We start from the raw sequence: 22992 nt of genomic DNA, 5'->3' as shown, positions 1-22992 counted from the left end.
ATGTAATCAAGTAGATATCAGTGTATTTCTATATATAATCAGATTGCTTTATCACAATCATCAGAAATTGACTTTGCTTAAGCATAGGATAAATTTTTTGGAAGAATATCAAGTCTTAGAGAATCACATGCAAGGCTAAACAATCAGGACTAGAAAATGAACAGACACCACCACCACTCTCAATGTTACTGCCACTGACACACTTCAGACACTGACGTGATTAATTTCTCAGCTGTTCTATGTCTTTGACTCAATTCTGAAGACTTCAAGTCTCTAGCTGACCCAGTCTGATGGCGGACGGGGATTGGAAATATCTTGCCTCTTGTTTGCTTGTATAGGACATGGTGCCAGGTAAGGATTTCCCAAAATGTAGGAAAAATGTAGAAAAATGGATAGACTTTACTTGTATAAACATCCAGTATATATTTGTAATACACTGGGAGGTGAAACACACTACACATTTTGGCTCTTTTCAATGCTCAATATTCAGGATTCTCTCTATGCTAATCTAGTATCAAAGGTGATGATGGTAAAGGACTCATTCTTTTATGTTTGCACTTAATGCATAATATACATTGAGGTACCAGAGGAATAAAAAATAAAAGTAATATTTTACTGCAGAGTACAGAATCCTCACTTATACCAAACTGTTTTTACAAGCTGAAACTTGGTGATTATAGAGTTGACATGAACAAAAGGTCACCAGAAGTAAGCCTTCCTCTTAGGGATCCCCGAGTCAGCTGCAGAGCGTGTGTGGACCCCAGGGAAGGGTGCGTGCTCTGATGAGAGAGCAAAGCCCTGTTCATTGTGCTGCTGGGTATTGACTCATATTCTGAATTCTTAAAGCAAATGTCAGTGGTTATAATTCAGGATATAAAGACATTTCTCATGAAACTGCTGAAGACAAATCAACAAAAGAGCAGTATCAAGTGCTGTAAATAGGATGGAAACAAACAGAATGGCAATATTTGTGAGATATTCCTATGGAAGTGGTATGATAATTCTTGAAATGTGAACAACAGCCAGAAAGTTCACAGATAATATATATCAGCAGTGCCATTAAAAAGCCATTTGTCTAGATTGGGAAGAACCATTTAAACTTGGATTGGGAAGAACCATTTAAACTTAGAAACAATAGAAGAAATTACAAACAGAGGTATTGGCATATTAGGATGCACAACATTTAAACTGATAAATTTAAAAGTAAACATCACATCAAAATTAAAGGAATTGAACTTAAAGCATAAATAATATGCTACTTAAAATAGAAAATGATACAAATTGATAGCTTTTTAAGATCTTTTTAAGATAGATGAATAATAGACATAGAGTCAGGAAAGAAGATACATATATCGTTAATACAAATATAAACCTATTCACACATTCCCCAATATTTTATAATAAAATAAATGCAACTAAAATATCATATCTCAGTTTGGAAATGTTATTTTTTAATGATTAGCTACATTGTCCAGAAAAGTGAAGTAAAAAAGGGCACTTTTATTCCCTCTTAAAGGAGCCCAGAGTATGGTAAGTTTTTTGAAGGGCAATATGACTTCAGGTAGCAAAACAATAATATGCATAAACTTGGACTCAATAATTTGAATTATAAAGGTATAATTTAAATTAAATCACAATATAAAAATGCCGTTTCTCTCTACATTAGCTCTATTAGTGAATAAAAAACTATATGCTTAACATGAAATAAATGAAATGAATTATAATTAGACTAAATATTTAGACCATTAAAAATATTTATGAGGCAGTTTTATTTCCAAAGAAACAGTTACTCCCATCATTATAACAACAACAAAAAAGCAAACAAACTAAAAATTAATGACTTTTTTTCGTATTTTTTGGACCCATCAGAGAAATAAGATTGCAAGGCACATTACCTCTCTGAAATCTGGAGAGACAGGTGAATCCAGAAAATTACAGCTAAGATATGATTACTTGGAGCAAAAATCATGGGAGCCATAAAATGACAGAGCCATGGAACTGTAATTTTGATGAACAGCTTTAGACTGGGTATAGACTAGCATAACAGGAAGAAATTAATGGGGCCCCAGACTTCTGAGGTGGAAGTAGTAAAATCCTCATGTTTACCTCCAGGTCCTCATGGTTGAAGATTTGAGAAGCAGCACCTTTTTGCCCAGTTAAGGAGAAATGAAAAGAAATCATTATGAAATGCCACCAGAACATTCTCTATAATAAAAGAGAAAGAACGTCCAAGAAGTGTAGGGCACTTTTAAAAGGTGTAACATAGGCATTACTGAGTACCAGAAAGAAAAGAGAGAACAAGGAAAAGAAACACTGGGAGTAATATTGGCCAATAACTATGCAAAATTAATGACAGATAGCAAACTGCAGATCTAGGAAGCTCAGAAAACACCAAACAAGATAAATATTAAAAAAAAATAAACATATGGTTTTCATAGCTGGAATGTAGAAAATCAAAGAAAAAATTGTGATAGGGGCAAGATGGTAAGACTAAGGATAGAAATTAAAGTGAATTTTTAAAATCAGAAACCATAATAGCAAGAAGACTTGAGTGAAATACTTAAAACATTGAAAGACACCCTACCAAATTAGAATTCATTCAATGAAATTATTCTTCAAAAGTAAAAAGGAAATACTTTTTTAGACAAACCAAAACTGAAGGCATTTTTCACGAGCAGATTTGCCCTGCAAAACATGTTAAAAGATGGTCAGGGAAAAGAAAAATAACATAGGCCAGAAATTAAAATCTGCATAAGAAAGGGAGAGAATTGGAGAAAGAATATATGAAAATGAAAGAAACTTTTATTTTTTCTGTTCTTAATCTGAAAGATAGCTAAAGTATTAATGGAAATATTGCATTTGGTGATGATAGCATATGGGTAGTAAAAATGAATGAGAGTAATGTCAAAAGGGAGAGAAGGGGAGAACTGGAAATACATGTGAAATGGTATAATGTTATTTCAAGGTGGACTTTCATTAGTTAAAAATGTGCATTGGAAGTGTGCATAAGGGAATTACCAAAACGTTTTTTTATTATAATTGATATGCTAAGAGAGGAGATAAAGTAGAATAAAATGCTCATAAACATGCTCAATTACAGAGAAATCAGGAAAGGAGGGAAAAGAGAAAACAAAGAACAAATACAATGAATCAAAATCAGTTACAAATATGGTGTATATTAACCCAACTATGTCAATAATCACTTCAATTGTGTATGATGTAAGTACACCAAATAAAAGACAGAAATTGTTGGAATGGATAAGTAAATAAAACTCAGCTATGTGTTACATAAGAAAATAGATGATAGATATCGATGGATGATGATTGATAGATGATAGATAAAAAATTAAAAAGGTGGATAAATACAAAATATATTAACACTATCCAAAGAAAGCTGGAGTACTTACATTAATTTCATCAAAGAACACCTCAGATCAAAGAAAATTATGAGGAATAAAGAGGGGAAATATGATAAAGGAGTCATTTTTTTCAAGAACACATAACAATCTTATCATGTATGCACCTAACAAGAAAATGTCAAAATACATGAGGCAATCACTGCTCGTATATTTGTATTTTTATCAAAGTAAAAGGACAAATAGACAAATATACTATTGTAGTTGGAGACTTCAACACCCCTCTTTCAGTAATTGATACCTCAGGCTGGCAGAAAATCAGTAAAGATACAGTTGATCTGAACAGTGCTATAAATCAAGTTGGTCTAATTGACATTTATAAAATATTTAATCCAACAGCAAAATACTCATTCTTCTTAAGACACATGGACATTCATGAAGATATACCTTGCCTAGGCTACAAAGCACAACTTAATAATTTAAAAAAACAGAAATCATACAAAACATGTTTTCAAACCACAATAGGACAATATTAGAAACCAATTAAAAGAAAAATAGGGGAAAAATCACTAATTACTGAAAATTAAAAACATTTCTAAATAGCACAAGGGGAAAAAAGAAATCTCAGAAGAAATAAAATATTTTGAGTTAAAGGAAAATGGAACTACAACTTTTCATAATATGTGGAAGCACCACTTAAAAAGACACTTACAGCAGTGAATGAATATATCAGAAAAGAATGATCTGAAAACAACCTTAAGCTTTCACCTTAGGGAACCTTTCAGTAAACTAGAGAAAGAACAATTTAAATTTATATTAAGCAGGAAGAAATAAATAAAAATAGAACAAAAATCAGTGAAATTGAAAACAATAAATCAATAGAGAAAAATCAAAGGAGTTAAAGCTAGATCTTGGAAAAGATAAATAAAATTGATAAGTATTTAGGCAAGTGACCCTAGAAAAAGAGAGCAAAGACACAATTTGTCAATATCAGAAATGAAAGTGGAATAATCACTGCTGATCCCACTGTCATTAAAAAGATAATAAAGACATACTATGAGAAGCTCTACTTATCAATTTAATAAATTAAATGTAAAATGTCAATTCCTTCAAAGATACAAACCACCAAAGCTTACACAGGAGAAATATATAACCTAAGTTCCCCTGTATCTATTAAAGAAATGGAATCAATACTTAATAACCTTAAAAACGAGAAAGGACAGGTCCAGATAGCTTTTCACTGCTGGAATCTACCAAACATTTAAGGAAGAAATGATATCCACTCTCCACAATCTCTTTCAGAAAATAGAAGCAGACAAAACACTTTCTAACTCATTCTATAGGACCAATTAAAACCAGATGAAACCATTACAAGACAGGAAAATCACAGGCAAATATCTTGTGGACATAGGTATAAAAATCCTCAATAATATATTAGCAAATTGAATCTAACAATGCATAAGGATAATTATACACTGAAACCAACCACATCAATAGTCTTAAAAGGGAAAATCGTATCATCATATACACTGCTTACTGAAGGAGTGGGAAATAAATTTCCACAATGTAAGTGGTGGCTGCATAAAGTGACTTCCTTGCAAAGAGCACAGTTTGGAAAGGGGGCAGAGAGCGTAACTCCACAGTGCAAAAGCTTGATAAACACTACCTCAATCAGGTGAGCAAGGTTAACATCAAGTTATAAGACGTTGACAGTAGATACCCTTGATATGATATGATGAAAATGGCATCTTCTCTGGTCTCCCTCCCCAAATCACATTACCCCAATCTAATAATGAGAGAAACATCAGATAGATTTCAATTCAGGGATGTTTTACAAACTTATTAGCCAGTACTCCTCATACTATCAGTCATTAAAATTAGGGAAGTCTGAGTAACTGTCATAACTAAGAGGATCCTGAGGAGAATGAAAACTAAATATAACGTGGTATTCCAAAGGGATACTGAAACAGAAGAGCACATCAGGATGAAGTTAAGTAAATCTGAATAAGTATCGACATTAGTTAACAATAATATAGCAATATTGTTTCATTAACTATAACTCATCTACTACTCAAACATAATATATTAATAATAGGGGAAACTGGTTGCAAGTTATCTGAGAACTCTCTGTACTATGCAATCATTCTGCAAATATAAAACTGTCTTAATGTAGGATTATTTAAAAATACTTATGAGTTTTTGATGGCAAAGAGACAGCTTATATATAAAATGAAGTGAAAAACAGACAAAATTGAACATGCAGTGAAAGCTCAACTTGGTTAACCAGTGCTCATGCAAAATAATTTGAAAGGAATCTAGCATAGAATCAACATTGTTTTGGAAAGGCTGTTACAAAATAGGTGATGCTTATTATCTTTTTACACTTTACACATTTTCAAATAATAAGAAAATATGTTATATTAAAATAAATAAATAGAGGTCAATATTTCAGCTTTGAATGCTTAAAATTGCAAAATATCACACCTCAACATATTCCCTCAGTTTCTGTAATGGAGTCAGTGAGAATAAAAAGTTTAAAAAAAAAGAAAACTCATTACTCATGCTAAGTGTTACTATGGAAATATTCTAAACGAATGTTTAAAATATATTTGATAGTTTGGAAATATTCCCACAGTTGCTATGAAGTTAATTATTATGCCCATTTGAACAATTGTTATCTTGATAAATTAAATGAAACAGTTTATATTCTAAATTGAAACTAAGACACTCTTCCCTTAATCAATATAACAAAAAAAATTAAACAGGTGAAGTACTTTAACAATTGCTCAAGATTGGAAGTGCACAGTCAGAAATTTCTGCACTGTGCTTTAAAATATGAACTGATGAAGTAAATGAAGGATTAAAGTATTTGTCTACGTTTTTTTGTCTTTACCTTTGAGAGGCAGTACTGGGGATGTTTTCTGTCTGAACTGTCTAATGAAAGTTTAGAAAGACTGTTCCTAAGTCCAATATCATCACATGTAAGGTGATAAATTAGCTAGTTACTAATTCACATATCTCTCTACATACTTACAATATACCCAAAAACTGGGAGGAGAAATGAATATATCACATAGACAAGGGCCAGTTAGGGATGTCTTAAATTTCTAAGTAAAGGACCTAAATAAGTCCCTCTGAGCTACAACTGGCTTTCCTATGATAGATTTGGTGGGACAGTACCAATTTTGACTTGTCCTTTCTGACTGTGAGCCAGAGAATTCAGATACACTCAGAAACAACATCAAATCATGCATTAAATGAGTGAAGAAGTAAGTGATAATAATGTGAACTGTATTTTCTTTGAGGCTAAAGGGAAGTGAAAATGGTATTTGATATTTTGCATGAAAACTCCTCAAAAGGAGTTTGAATGTTAAAGATGCTTGAACATATCATTTAAAGGCAAAGAAGAAAAACTCATTTTCACAAAAACCATATGAGAAATGTTTCAGGGTAGAAAAGAATTACAATGATTTTGAAAGGCTGTGGGTCAGCTATGGAGCTTATCAGTTCGGTAGATGAAAGTGGGGTTCACTCCTCCAGGGGTTTGACCTTCTAGATATGCCCTGTGTGGCCCAACTTGACCTGGGCTGCTAAGCCTTTTGTCTTTTCTATTATTCATTTTTTTTCTCTTACATTATTCATCAATTCTTTTTTCTATGCTTTTAATGACTTTTAAGCTTGAATTTTAAGCTTCAAACCACAGAAATTCACAATGAGAGTCAAATGTTTAGTGTTAAATGTTTTACCTCTAAGGCTGTATTTCTTTTTCATTTTTTTAACCTTTCCAACATGAAAATAAATATTAAAATACATTATTTATTTATTTCAATAGAAAGTCAATGGGGCATTTTATAGTTAAAACCATTTTAAAATACAGAAATATGATGTCATCTTTCTCAGAATTCTTCCATTTTATATTCTAGTAGTTTAATACAAAGAATCCTTGGAACTTTCTGAAATCAAGGGGGACTTTCTGGTTCCATTAGTGGGTTTATATATATATATATATATATATATATATATATATATAAAACATAATAGTTTATTTTTATATGAATTTGTATATATATTTTAATAGTAACATATATTTCTAAATTTAATATATAATTTCAATGTAAGCATTAAATTTATAACATATATATTTTTAGTTTTTGATGAATTATATTGGGATGTAACTTTTATACAGTAAATATAACCATTTTAATTATACAAGTTTTGAAAACTTCATAACTCCTGAGTAACCACTACCACAGTCAAGACAGACTATTTCTAGCTCCCCAAAGTTTCCCAGGCAGTCATCTCCTTCTAAAAATGGCCTCAGGTAACCTAGGTAATGACCATCTTTCTGTCACTATACATTAGATTTACATTTTCTAGAGTTTCATGATTACATTTCTAGAGTTTCATAAATAGAATTGTACAGTTGATATTTTTGGAGTCTGACTTTGTTCTCTCAGTTTGTAATATTTACAAGACTCTTGTATTCTTTAGTAGTTTGTTCCATGTTATTTTAAGAAATAATATCTTCTTTAAATATACCACAATTTATTCTTTAAACTGTTGGTGGCCACCAAACCAATTAACTGTTGTTAATTGCCACCAAAAAAGTATGTTCTGACTTTGAGTATTGTTATATTCAATCCATAGATGCAACTGAGGGAGAATTGACATTTTAAAAAATACTGAGTCTTCCAATCCATAGGTACATAGTATTTCCTCATTTGTTGTATTTTCTGTATTTTACTACAATGTCATATTTTTCATTGAATAGGTCTTGAAGTATTTTGAAATAATTTATCCTTATCTACTTAAGTTATTTTCAGTTTTATAAATTATATTTTTCTTTCAGTTCCCAATTGTCTATTGCTAGGAAAAAAGAAACTACATTTTGCATATTGATTTTGCATTCTAGAAGCTTACTAATCTCACTTATTCTAATAAATTCTTTGAAAATTTTGTTGGATTTTTATCACATAAAATCATATCATCTGTGAGTAAAGACAATTTTACTTATTTGTGCCAATTTTTATGCTTTCATTTTTTGTTTATATTTCACCAAGGAACAATAAAATGTTGAATACACATGAGAATTGGCTCCTTTTCATTAAATTATCTTGGTTGTAGTATTTTTATTGATATCTGTTATCAGAGATCAGAGTAAGGATAAGTTTCCTGAGAGTTTTTATCATTAATGAGTGTTAAAGATTTCAAGTGCATTTTTCTGCAACAATGGAGTTGATCATTGCAAGGCAGACAGGTGTTCAGGTGGTTAATTAGGACAACAAGACTGACTGAAAATACTAAGCAAGTCTTTAATCATTTCTTGAGACAGTGAAAGCAAAGATTAAAGAAAGCTCCTGAATATTCCATTTTTCACTGTGGAATGACCACAGACAAGGGTCAGATGGATGCAGTTCAGATGAGTGTAACTGTCTTACTATTGAGGAGAGACCTGCAGAAAGGCTCTTGCTGCCTTATAGACCATGGGCTGGGGGTAGGGAGAGAAGGAAGGAGTAGGAGTGGAAAGGTACTGACAGTAAGAGGAGAAAAGTGTCTCATACAAGTTCCTGGGTAAGAAGGCCTCCAAATAAATCGTCTAGGGCTAGAATTGCAGGTAAGCCTATGAGCATGGATGGTGGGTGGGGATTGGGGGAAGGCTGAGTCACTGACAGCAACTTCCTTTCGAAAATTGCAATGTACTGCTGCGCACCAAGTCTGGTGAGGGAAGGACAGCTCTCCCCCATGAGGCTTGCCAGGCAAAGCTTTATCATTGCCTCTGACAGGGCCCAAAGATCCCACATAGGATTTGGTGGGGAACCAGACTCTTCAATCACAGAATTTTCTCCATTATTCCCTTGCTAAAAACAATACTTTAAGATGATTGCTTTTTTCCCTATTGAATGCATTTGGAGAGTAAGCCTCAAAACACCACCACACTGGCTGCATATCTTCTTTTTAACTACACTTTTTTGTTAGTGGTTATGAGTTTACATCATGTATTTTTAAATTTCACAATCTGCCTTCAATTACTGTACCACTTTACATAGTTTAAAGAAAAGCATAAATGAAAGGAAGAATCTACAACATATTTTTTCAAAGCACTTAATATGCTTCTGTGACCAGGACACTTTTAGCTGGCATAGTGGTCCACAGTATTAGAATAAATTAAATGTGGAAGCTCAAAAGTTTGATTATAATAATTTATATGAAGATATGAAGGAGGTATTCAGGAAGGCATAAGATGTCCAACTGAGTTTGGAGAACACACATTTGTAATGGCATCATGTGTAAGGCAGTATGATTTTCTCCTGCAGCACTTAATAGCCAGACTAATAAGTAAAGAAACATGGGTTGGAGTTGACTGATGGGGCAAAAGAATAAGTTCAAGGATTGATTGTGAAACTAATTGATTGAAATGATATATCATGTTCCGTAAACTGGATAATAATGAAAATGAATTGATAAAGTAAATGAAGGATTAGTACACAAGGAAGTTCTATATGTGGTCTAATATTTCATTTTCATGCTAGGATAAATATGAATGATAAGAAAATTACCAAAATGAGAAAGAGAGAGAGAGAAGGGGGGAAGAGAAAGAGAAGAGACAGAAAAAAGAGGAGCATGAGAAAATTTTCAAATTAGCAGAATTTAACAATGACATAAAATCTTTCTTATTCTTCCTCTTTACATATATCAATGCTAGGCTGGAAATCTTCCATTTGCCCCACAAGATCCAATTTGTACCATTCTTCACAGCACTCTCTGCCTTAAGAGGTTTATCTGTGCAGAATTACATCAATGGATTTCCTTGACCTCAAGCTTCTCTCTAGTTTTGGTTATTGAGAGTCACTAGCATGAGATCAGAAGACAAGAAGAAAGCTAAAGGCATTTATCCTTCTTGATTCCTCTTTGCTGAGCCACAGCTTCTGCCAGAATTTCTTTCTACACAGCTCCTGTCTACAGATTCTAATATTTGTCTCCTTTCTTTATCCCTTCAGAAGTAGAGTAGTAGTGGTTTCAGATGCTACATTACTTCCTGTTAATTTCACAAATGTTACACATAACTTTGTAAATCATCTCTTTGTAAAATTTATACTGACTTTCCCAATTTAACATGTAATCTGTTTCCAGTGGGTCCCAGACTAAGACATATGCATACACATACACAGTAATGGCATAGTATGATGTCAAATTTTCTCCTTGTATTGACCTGCCTCACTGAAAGTCAGTATTTCTCTTGGATTTTTTATACAAATTCACATACATGTAAATGGAAAATACACCACTAATATGCTATGCTTGAGTGGACAAACTTTTATTTCCAACTAATTTTTGTGTCTAAAAATCCTATCATTAGCCACTCTAAAACAAAGTAATGAATCCAGAAAAATCTTATGCAACAAATATTTATTTAAATACTTAGGATGTACTTGGCACTGAGGTAAATGTATCAATATAAGACTCAGCAAGTATCATATATACTAGTGCAAGTGATGTATGTAAATTATTTCTTTTGATTCTCTGGACAACTCTGTGAAGCACATCCTGTATCAGATGAGTAAACTAAGGAAATTTGAGATTAGTAATTTTCCCCAAAGTTACCCAAAGCTGTTAAGTGAGAAATTTGGATTTGCACAGAGATTTTTATTACAAATAGTCTACACAATTAACATCTTCAGCCACTTGTATCTCTTCCTTCTTTGGAAAGTACAGCTTCAGAAGCGTGGCAGATATTGTTATACCAATAATTATATCAAGTATACCAACAATTGATTTGGTAATCAAGATACAAGTTAGCTGGACAGGTGTTTAGCAATTGTATAGCAGGAAGAAGCTAGCAGTTATGCAGTAATGGTACCTAAACTAAAAAATGAAGATTATGTAGGAGTTAAGCAGCAGAAGAGGGAGTGGAAGAGTATTTCTAATAGAGGAAACCAAGTGAATGAAGGCCTTGGAGCAGGAAAGAGCCTGGGACATTTGAAGAAAAGATAGAATGTGGCCAGTTATGGCCTCAACACCTAGAAAGGAGTGGGAAAAATAGGCCACAGAATATATCAGTTTAGATAGAGATGGTCTTATGTGGGTTTCCAGCTTGAAAATAATGGAAGTTTTTAGCAATTACCTATAGCATGAGACAACAGCATAGGTTTAGGATTAAGACTTCCAAATTGGGAAGTTTCACCAGAAAAAAAAAAAAAAAGTAAATAGATACCTACGTTACTTTGTAAGGCCCCTGTACCATAGTACTACAAGCTGGGTTGTTTACACCGCAGAAATGTATCCTCTCAACAGTTTGGAGTCTAGCGGTCTGAGAGTGAAGGGTAGCCAGATCGGTTCCTGCTGAGGGCTGTGGGTGGGGATCTGCACCAGGCCCCTCCCCTAGCTTCTGGTGGGTTTTAGCAATGTGTGGCTCATAGAAGTGTTCCCCCAAACTCTGTCTTGACCTTCACATGCCATTATGCCTGTGGGCATATCTGTGTTCAAACTTCTTCTTTCATAAGGATGCCAGCCATATCGGACTCGGGGCCCAGCCTGCTCTGGTGTGACTTCATCTTATCTGGTTACATCTATAGTGGCCATTTTTCCAAATAAGGTCATATCATGAGGTACTGGGTGTTAGGACGTCAACCTATGGTTTCTGGGGAAGCAGGATGGGTACCTAATTCAACCATAACAATACCCAATGAACAAAATGTTGGATTATTTGCTAAATGCCTCAGATGGACTCAAACTTTCAGGCGTAATACATTTATCATACTATAAAATACTGACAAGAAACTAGATAGGTATATTTTGCCATACATAATGACTAATTTTATTTTCTGTACTCTTGATAGCAATATATGAAGTTTGACTAGAAGTGCTTCCTGAGTGAATTCAGAAGAATGCCTTTAACATTTAGGGGGTGAAGTATAGAGTATTAAATCCCAAATGAAAGCATATGTCGGATAGATGAGCTCTTTGATGCTTTTCTCCCTTTCTTTTAAAACTACTTATGGTGAAGAACTTAATATATATAAGTACAATCTCTCTCACCCTCCTCCTTTCCCACTCTTCCATTCCACTTCCTATTTCTTTGTATAAAAGACTTTGGAAAGCCCAAGAATATACCAGGCTTTTTTGTGTGTATTTCAAATAAAGAGACTGCCAGTCAGCAAGAAGTCAAAGATTACAGGTAGCAAAGCTCCCAGGTATGAGATGTAACCTTGTGTCGTTTTTTTCAAAAGAGACAATTGACTCTCTATACATCATACCCTATGTCCTGTACACAGAAGTATTAAGGGTTTGGAAACAAAGCATGTTCAGTACAAAAGTGTGTGTTCTGCTGTCTATAGCAACTAATAGAAAATAAAATAGTGTAGCTGAATAGGATATAGTCTAATCTTTATGCTAAAATCAATATATTTTAAAGGGCATAAATTGTCTTCCCCTTAATAAGTGGAAAGAAATGCCAAAAGATATGATGAAAACTATATAACATAAAATGTGATAATTTTTGCTACTTAATCCTATTGCTTTTGAAAATTCCTTGCCTTCACTACATGAGAAAGAAATGAGTGATATAAAAGAAGGGTATCTGAAGCTTGAAGCAACAGCAGAACATAGAAATGAGTCTAAGGTGAGAACCATGAAATAAGATTCAGAACAGGAAATAGAACATCTGTAGCTAAAATACATCTGAAGAATAAGGGTGCAATAATAAAAACAATTTTAATGTGTGATTCTATTTGAAACTTAAATCTACATTAAATCTCCTACCACTGGGGGATTAAAGGATGAGAAGGGAACACAAATAGATCATTGGCACCTGCAGATTTAGCTGATAAGAATATAACAGAAGGACCCAGGAAGTAGAGCTTCTAAAGTTCAAACAGATATTGTGTATGTGTGTGAGCGAGGATATGTTTGTATACCATGTATTTTGTCAAGTGCACACCTAACTGTGACTTGCAGGATTGCTGAGGTATTGAAGGAGAAAATATATGTGTGAACATTTATCATAACAGTTGGTACAATAGGAAATTAAAAAATAGAGACCAATTTCTGATGATGGTTTCATTAGTGTTAGTATTTCATTTGACATAAATAATTTTCTCCTTTATATTCAAAAGCTTGGAAAACATAACCTACAGAATCACATGAAAGGAAAGCAAAGGATGATGATGGAGTGGCTTGTCCCCAAGAAATTTTCAAGTCTCAGAAAAGAGTACGTGACTGACGTTTGTTGTCTAAGTGTGTGTGTGTGTGTGTGTGTGTGTGTGAGTGTGTGAGACAGAGAGAGAGAGAGATAGGAAACCAGTCGTATGTGTTATCAAGAGAGAAAGGTTAGGTTGGACGGAGGCCCTGAGATGATAAGTGTTATAAGAACATTTTATTTTTATTGTCTGAGTTTTTTTTTTTCCCTCTGGGATGAAACTTCAAATATGGAACTTTGTCATCTGGGGAATTTCTCCTTATAGATATTTTGAGGGAAATCTTTATATTTTTTCCATGATGGGTCAAAGAACTGCAGAAGGCTCCAGATAGCAGACAGGGAGTCAAGCTCAGTTGGTCAACTCAAGCTACATTTGAGCAAGTTCTTTCCAATACAATTTAGTATTGAATTGAATACATATAAATTAAAGAGCCTTATATAATCCAGTTTTGGTCAGCACTGTATACAAAGAGACAATGGCTATAGCTAGCTATCAATAAAAAGTAATCTTTAAAAGGAATTTCAAACCTACATCTCTACAAAAACATTAAGGAGCTTTAATTAATAATTCTCCCACACATTTTTATAACTCTCCTGTCTTTGTCCTAAAACACACACTTGTGCCAAACTGTCCTCATTATTTTCTTCTCTCTCACTTCGATCTTTGTAGGTTTTCCTCATGCCTCCCTCCTTTCATAGCCTACTCTCTTGGATAGCTTACCTTACTTGAATCAATTACTTGCCTGTCTTGTTAATTTTTCTCTTTTTCCAATATCAAAATTTTTCACCACAAATGAGAATCTTGAGAGATCTCTCTCCTCCAGACTTTCTTGTCCTGTATTGGTCTACTAATCCCTCTTGTATATTATAAAAAATAAAAATAAAAAAGACCCAAAACTAATTTCTAACTTTAATAATGACTTCCTTTTGTGGATAAAAGTTTAATTTGTGAGTAAGTGGTTAAGAGAGGAAGCAATCTAGATATTTCAGAAAGGAAGGTTTTTGTTTGGCTGAGTTTATGTGTGTATGTCTGTGTGGCCTATCTACCTATCATGCATCATCACCTTTTTATCTATTTATTCAGTAATGGGGCCTTAAGAACTTGTAAAACCATTGGAAAAGCTAGAAGGAGAAAGGTTAGGAAGGCCATCACTAGCTCAGTTCCTGCATTCAGCCCTCTGAGAACTAGGATTTTATAATGACTAATTAGGCCCATGCTCTACAATCCCTGCTGTCTTCTGCACAGAAGCAGGTTTTAGAGAAACAGATACCAAGGAGGAGTCTCCTAGTAATTGAAGCCCACCTTCCAGCATCTGCTGTTGGAGAAGCAGCAATATGGCTTTTGCGTCCTTTCTGCCTCCCACTTCTCTGTGAGTTGCTAATGGATTCTAGCTCAGATCACTACTGGCAGAGAGCCTAAGAAATGTACTTTTAGGCTTCCAGTGTCTGTATTACAGAGTAGAGAGGATATAAACTGTGAAGTGTCACTAACAATCTGGCAGAACCCACAATGTATCCATTTCCTACTTTGTCTTTTTCCTTAAAACACCATTTTGCAATTAAAATGACCAAAGAGAGGATATGGTCAAAAACTATCACCAAGTCTGAGGCTAGAAGTCAGATATTTTTATACTTGCATAAGTGTAAAAAATTCACTTCCCTTGGGTACTTTCTCAATAAACCATAGAAAGAAAGAGACCTCCTCAAAGAGGAAATAAGCAAGGAAGGAGATGAGGAACACAGAAAAGAAGATACCCACTACAGGAGAGAGAAGAGAATCCTCAGGGCGGTGGTAAAGTCAAGTCCCGGTGATGTCTGTATTTCTGTGTCTTAGGGAATCACCAGTCCAATTTGAAGCAGGTTGATATGGTCCCAAAACTGTTTCCAAGAAATCCTGCCCCTAATAAATCACATGAAGTGTTTGACCATATAGCAAGGTGTTCCTATGTTTAGTTCATTAAGGGGAAAAGATGGATAGGTCAAGTGAGGCAATAATTAAACTTACTTAATTTTAAATTAGAATTGAATTTAAAATTAATTTAGGTGGATGGTGGGGAGAAGTATAAGAAAAGAAATGTAATCATAGGATGGTATGTATCTTGATTGTGAACAATGCTATAAATTATGTGTTTCATAATAATGAAAATAAGTAACACTAATCTACCCCCAAATTTTGATATAAGTAGATTGACAGAATACTTAATGTATGACTTTAATGTGCAAGGAGTTGATAAGAGTGCTTAAATCTCATTTTACTTATTAGGAAGTCAATAGATAAGATGTGCAATTAAAAAATTAATACATTGTATTATAAGTATATAACTTACATATATGGTGACAAATATCTTCTAAAATACATAGGGAAGTGTTTTTCCCTGTGAGTGAGAATAGGGGGCTAGAGGGTAATAGGTGGGGACTGAATGGCCTTTATTATGTCTTAGAGTGTAATAAATCTAAACAATGAAAGCATATATTTTTAATCAAGGAAGATTGAAATGATAAATATTATTTTCAATGTTATCTAGTATCTTATTATAAACAGGATGTTTGGATGCCATAATTAAATAAATATTTAAAAAATAAATTATATCAAAAATTAAAAATCTCTACTTGTCTGTATTTTAAATAAGACAGTGGAAAGAAATAGAAAGAATGTGAAAGAATAAAGACCAGGTTTCATTTGTGTGTATGAATTTGATACCTCTGGCATTTACTTTTGACAGCACATATGCAGCTAAAAATACATGCATACATCTAAAGATGCTAAGTATTTTTACTACCATATGCATATGTAACATATTCACATCAAAGCTAATTGATGTGTTAGCATTCTAAAAATAAGTACCAGATTTCACAAAACTCATCTACCTTATGTGTTTCCCACTTCTAGGCTTCAAGTTCTTATTGTGCCATTTATCCCTTTAAGCAATTCCTACTCAGAGGAATATACTGTTTGGTTTGGCAATTAACAGCATAAATAACTTAAATGGCATTTACTCAAGAACTTTTCAGCCTTGTCGACAAACTTTGTCACAGAAAAATGTTTCTTAGATTTATTCTTCAGAAAAATAATATCACAAGGTGCTCCTTCAAAAGAGTAGTTCTATGACAAATAATTTCAGGAAATGATGCTCATTACACTGTCATCGTGCATATTGACGAAAAGGGCCTTAATATTCCCCTCAGTGTAATGAAACATTAGACAGTTTTGTTCCTGACTATAGGCCCCTTGCCTCCCTTTTTAAAAAGTATTTACTGTAGAAAACTTGCAATTGCATATTCTTTCTCTGCCCAGAGTCTTGCCAGTTTTATGCCTGAGGAATGTCTTTCTCAAGCATCTGAGAGTTATCCCTGGGGAATGTAATCATCAAGAAAGTTAGAGTGGCTACCTCCCACTTCCTGTGGAGGGTCAGAGCCTAACTGGACAAATACCACTAGCAAACACAGAAAGCCTAATCACATTGACCAGCCTCCCACCTCAAGTCACTTAGTACTTTCCCACTGACTCATTCCAAGACTTACACACTCCTACCATTTGTTTCAACAGGGTTGAGGTCACACTCTCCATATTTCAATAGTTGAATAAAGTATTCCTTGCCTGTTTAACTCCATCCAGTGCAGTATTTCTTTGGCAATATTTGAAAGTACATTGTAAAATGCAAGTTTTAAGAAACACTGTTGAAGAGAAACCTACATGATGTTCTTTTAACCTGATGTTCCCAATTCCTAACAGAATGAAAACTTTCATTATTTGATGATATACATTCCACTAAATCAGTCGCTCTCAAAGTGTGATTCAAAGACCACCAGCAGCAGCCTATAGGAACATGTCAAAAATATAATTTTCAGCTCCGACCCAGACCTTTCGAATTAGAAACTCTGGGGATGGGACCCCCAACCTGTGGGTTAACAAGTCTCACAGGTGAGCCTGATGCATGCACACTGAACCAAGCCCCTAGTGCATAGACTGGGAAATTTAAACCTAGTAACAAAAGAGAAACAAAGACCAGCTATTTTAAGAGTTGAATTTAAGACTTGGACTGGTTTTTGTCCTAAAATTTGTATTGCAGAGCAAACAAATATATTCACACTTTCTTTATGACTAAAGGCTTAATCTGGATTTCCTCTCTATCTGTTCTCTTTGCACTTGTATCCTTCTCCAAAGAATATATAAATAAGTTCTTATACTATCATTATTCTAGAACTAATATGAAAATGTCATGATCAAGAATCTGGAGGTTAATTGCACTCTGTTTTGTCAATGCTGGAAAGTCTCATTACTTTTTTAATGTCCTATGGAAATACAAAGCATTCTGCTAGTACCCACTGCCTTATTTTTTCTTTAAAACTTCATAGAAAGCTCTATTTAACAACACATATTTTACATTTCCAGGTTAGCTTCTATCATTGCTTACCTGTTCATGTCTATATATATTTATTTTCCCTGACAGTTTCAATTTTATCGTGAATTCTGAATTACGTATATTTTGCAATCTCCTCCATTTGCCAACAATCACTGAAGATTCACAGAATTTGACCACTCATTTTTTAAGATGATATTAAAGATACTCATGTTGTTAGTCAGCACTCCTATTTCTAACTTATATTCCTAAGCCAAATATTGTTTCTTGTGGTTAATGCGTTTCTTTCCAAATGTATATATAAATTGCTTGCCTATTACTTTCAAAAGTAGCATGGAGTCTGCAGAGAAAGCAGAACCCTGTATTCAAGGTGAAATCCCTCTCAGAAGGCTTGCTTTATTTATTTTTATTTTGTTTTAGTTGTGGAGAAATAACACTAACTGCTCATGTTACATAAAGCTGATTTTCTGCCCTCTTTACGAACAAAATGCATTCCCCACCCATATTTTAAACCCATGTCTTAGACTTCATATTTTTAACATTGAAGCTAGAAAAACTAAGGATGTGGAAGGGGAATTGATAATGCTTGACATCTTAAAGCATACTTAATGATCACAGTCGTGAAAAGATATAAAGTCCGTCTTTTAGAATGACATTTGTGAATTTTACATGTGCTTAAGTGCAATGGCTAAGCAGTTCCCCCGGGTTTGCATAATCGATCTTCAAACAAAGACATCCATATATTTCCTTGCCTTTGTGTTAATTAATGTCGGTCATCTTTTGCATTGTCCCATCATGAATCTGCTGGAACCCACAGACTTTCCAATTGTGCTTTTTAGAGTGTCTTCTTTTGTCACCACATTATAGGTCAGAACCATACCAAACATATGAAATGAAATTTGAAATTTTTATCCCACTGGAAAGAGCTATTAGCTATAAAAGAGTACTCATTCTCATTTTCCTGGAAAAATAAATGAGAGGAAATGGATGTCAAGTGCTCATGGGTTTTTTTCTGGATTCTACTCCTAGAAAATATTGAGTGAACAAGTAAACCATTTGTCAAAGGTTACTACGAGCACATTGTGCTTTGCGACAGGGAATTGTCTATATGAGAGTCATTAGAATTCCTGCCAGATATGGACTCTGCCTGGAGAAACACACACTGAAGACCCTATTTATAAACATGAACCTATTCATATTTTGCTAAATTTATATTCTCTGATTTTCTATTTTCCTTTGTGTTTTGAAGGTGTTCTGTGCACCAATTTAAAAACCATTGGGGATCCCACTTAGGTTAATAAAAGGTGGAACCAAATATGTTGATGCTATGGAGACATTGACTGGCAGGGACTGGGCTGGCAAATACTTTCCTGTTCTCTCTAAATTCTCTGAAATACCATTTGCCATTCTATTAGTCACATAACTGCATAGAGGAAAAACCTTCTCAGTTTCTAATTGCACTTGTTGTTTACTGTAAATTACTCATATGAAAATATCTCCATGTATTTGCCTGTGCAACTGTGCATGTAATTGCATTTTGGCAAGAGTGCAAAAATACGGCCTTTTTGAAAAGGAAATCTAAGGGGTCCTTTTAGAAAAGATGGAATTTTCAGCTTGACACTTGGTTGAAATTTCCTTTGTATTCATAAAACGGACAAGTTGACAGCCTCATCATATGAGCTTCTCCAGCCACAAGTTACGTACAAATCAGATGCTTCTAGATTTTTTTTTCTGACACTGAATCTTTTTCAGACATGTCATTTAAGGATAAAGAGAAAAGTCTTGTAAACCTCTCATGCCATGCTGTGGGCACGCTCATGTATCTCTCTCAAAGCCCAAAAACCAAGTCATGTGCAAATATATTCCAACAGGCGTTGCTGCTGTTGTGATGGGGAGGTGAACTACAGGTTTTTCTAAAGTAATGGTAGAAGGCTGAGCTGAAGGATTTCTCTCTGCATCTACTTATCAATAACCCACCAAGCAGTGGCAACCTGGCAATCAGCTCACTAATGAGCAAATGACAGCTGTCGGGAATTTCAAGTCATAATTCCTAAAAGTAAACTTCTGAAGTAAAAAAGTAGGTTTGATAAATATATAGTCACCAGAAGAATACAGAAAAATTATCTTTTTCTAAGGGTGGTCTTTTAAATATGCCACACAAGTTATTTTCAGAATAAGAAGTACTTTTTATGTGGTTCCCAGGTTTGTATGACTTCTGTTTTTCTAAGTCGAGATCATGAGGGATGTTACTAGTTTAGGCAGAGTGACTTGGCTATGATTAATGAAAATAGTAAAAAGAGAAAAATGGGAAAATTTAATGTTTTTCTTCTTTTTCGCCTTTACCTTGAACTCTGCTTTAGACACAGTGACCTCCTCTCGTTTGCCAAATTTTTCTGCTACAGTGTTCTGATCTAGTCAAATATACTTAAAATGTGATTTTAAGTGTGTGTTTGTCCTTCAATCTTCTGTGACTTTATTTTGTACTCTCATTTTGGAAGCACCACTCATTGCGTGAAAGAGGACCCTCTCCAGAGAACTGCTCAGTGACTCTTACTGCATTCTCAGATTCCATTTGTGCTTGGTTAACTGAACGCCTTTCACTCTTTTCTAACTATTCATAAGTAAGCCCCTCAGGCCTTTCAAGAGGTCATTTCCTGACTTAGGCTTCTTTACATTCTCTCTTAGACTTTGTATGAAGAGTAGGCATCTGTATTTCTTAGCAGTGTTTTGTAACAGGTTTACTGACAGAGAGATTTAATAGCTAACTATTAGGAGGGATTCTTCTATCTGATTAAAACTCACGGCCACCAATTGTCACTATCAAAGAGGAATTAAAACAAAGGACTGATGTTTAAAAAACCAAGGCGGTGAGAGAAAAAGATACAGGACCACTGGTTTAGTGTATAGGACACAGGCTTCCGGGGTGAATTTAAGGGGTTCTGGAAACTAAGGCAGTAGCTATAAAATAAGAGAATCAGTTTTAGAATTAAAAAAGGTATTATTTTAATGCACCTTTTTTCTCCTTTGAAAACATATTTGAATATTGGGAAGAGAAAATGGTGATGGGAGGAATGGGTGGATTTTGACAAATATTCCCAGAAGATTTAGAAATACCTGTTAACATATTTTCTCCACAGGTTGAGAAACAATAACGTAAGTGTAGAGTGCCATTAAAAATAAGAGATATGAGATTTATTTACCCAAAGACTACAAACAGGATAATGGCGGTGGTTGTGCATAATTTCACCTTTGTAATTCCTGGGCCTAGTACAGTGCATGGCAGATAGTACTTGTATAATAAACTTGTATTGTTAAAAGGAATAAAAACAATTCCAGCTCCACAATTCCATAATAGGTATTACGTACCTACGAAGAATTTTGTAGTCGGATACATTTGGGAAATGCTAGATTAAATGTAGCTAGACAAAGTCCTGAAGTCTTCTCAGAAAGATAAACATACTTTGTAAGTTTTCAAAAGAAGGAATATGTTTCCCATACTTATTTAACCATAGGATCCTATCCCCATGTTTGCCCGGGGACTCTAGTGGAGCCTTGGTTCCATGGAACAAATTATTGGGAACACTGAATAAATTATAAAGAATAAAAAACATATATTAATGTCAAAAAAAAAAGTCAAGCAATAAGTTATCTGTATTATGCTTTAACATTATTTACCTGAAAATTTACCCTTATATTATTTACTGTTGTATGTTTAAAAACATAATTCAGCTGTTTAGAGAAATAAAACTAAATATAAGATTTTCTGATTATTCTTTTGTTAGTGAAGTGTGGCATTGACTCATACCTCTTTACCAACCATCACCTGTGGTAGTAGAGATATCCCCTATGTAAAACTCTATTTGACATTCTGAAGGAATAAGTCCATTAAATAATTTTGCTTCTGCAAGAGTTTGGATTAGTACCTGGATTCCAACTCAACAAAAGGGGCACACGTATCTACTTCTTGATACATTTATATCTACCCAGTTGATCTCACATTTCAAAATTCTCTTTTGAGCACACCATTGATACGGGGCTAGTAACATGACTTTATACCATGTAAGCCTGGCTTTAAAAATATTAAATATTATGAGAGTCCTATCAATAATTACTAAAAGAAACAATCAATTAATATCGCCACCTTTACTGGGTAGCCTACATAGAATTACTGCTTCTAGGTCTGCTTCACACTGAATAATTCACTCCATTAAATTACTGAAGAAGCATCATTCCATCTATAGCTATAAAAGAGGAGAGAAAAAGAGTGATGGAAATTTTAATGCATTGATATTTTAATGGCTTCCTATAGAAGAAATCATTGTTTTACTGTCCTAAAAATTTATCAAAAATATTTAAGTAAAAAAGTCTGCCAAAAGTCAGATCCACAATAAATAGCAACCTCCAAAAATGAAATATACATTTTATATGGCTTTCAAATTTTTAAAAATCATTATGAATCCATAGAATTTTTTTTTTTTTTTTGACAGGGCATCTCTCATATTTATTGATCAAATGGTTGTTAACAACAATAAAATTCTGTATAGGGGACTCAATGCACAATCATTAATCCACTCCAAACCTGATTCTCAACAGTCTCCAATCTTCTGAAACATAACAAACAAGTTCTTACATGGTGAACAAATTCTTACATAGTGAATAAGTTCTTACATGGTGAACAGTACAAGGGCAGTCATCACAGAAACTTTCGATTTTGATCACGCATCATGAACTACAGACAATCAGTTCAAATATGAATATTCGTTTGATTTTTATACTTGATTTATATGTGAATCCCACATTTCTCCCTTATTATTATTATTATTATTATTATTACTTTTATTTTTTTATTTTTATTTTATTTTATTTTATTTTTTTGAGAGGGCATCTCTCATATTTATTGATCAAATGGTTGTTAACAACAATAAAATTCAGTATAGGGGGGTCAACGCTCAAAGTACAATCATTAATCCATCTCAAGCCTAATTCTCGTCAGTCTCCAATCTTCTGAAGCATAACGAACAAGTTCTTACATGGTGAACGAATTCTTACATAGTGAATAAATTCTTACATGGTGAACAGT

The sequence above is a fragment of the Manis javanica genome, chromosome 7, assembly GCF_040802235.1.
Source record: "Manis javanica isolate MJ-LG chromosome 7, MJ_LKY, whole genome shotgun sequence".
Taxonomy (NCBI): Eukaryota; Metazoa; Chordata; class Mammalia; order Pholidota; family Manidae; genus Manis; species Manis javanica.
This window is presented reverse-complemented; position numbering follows the sequence as displayed.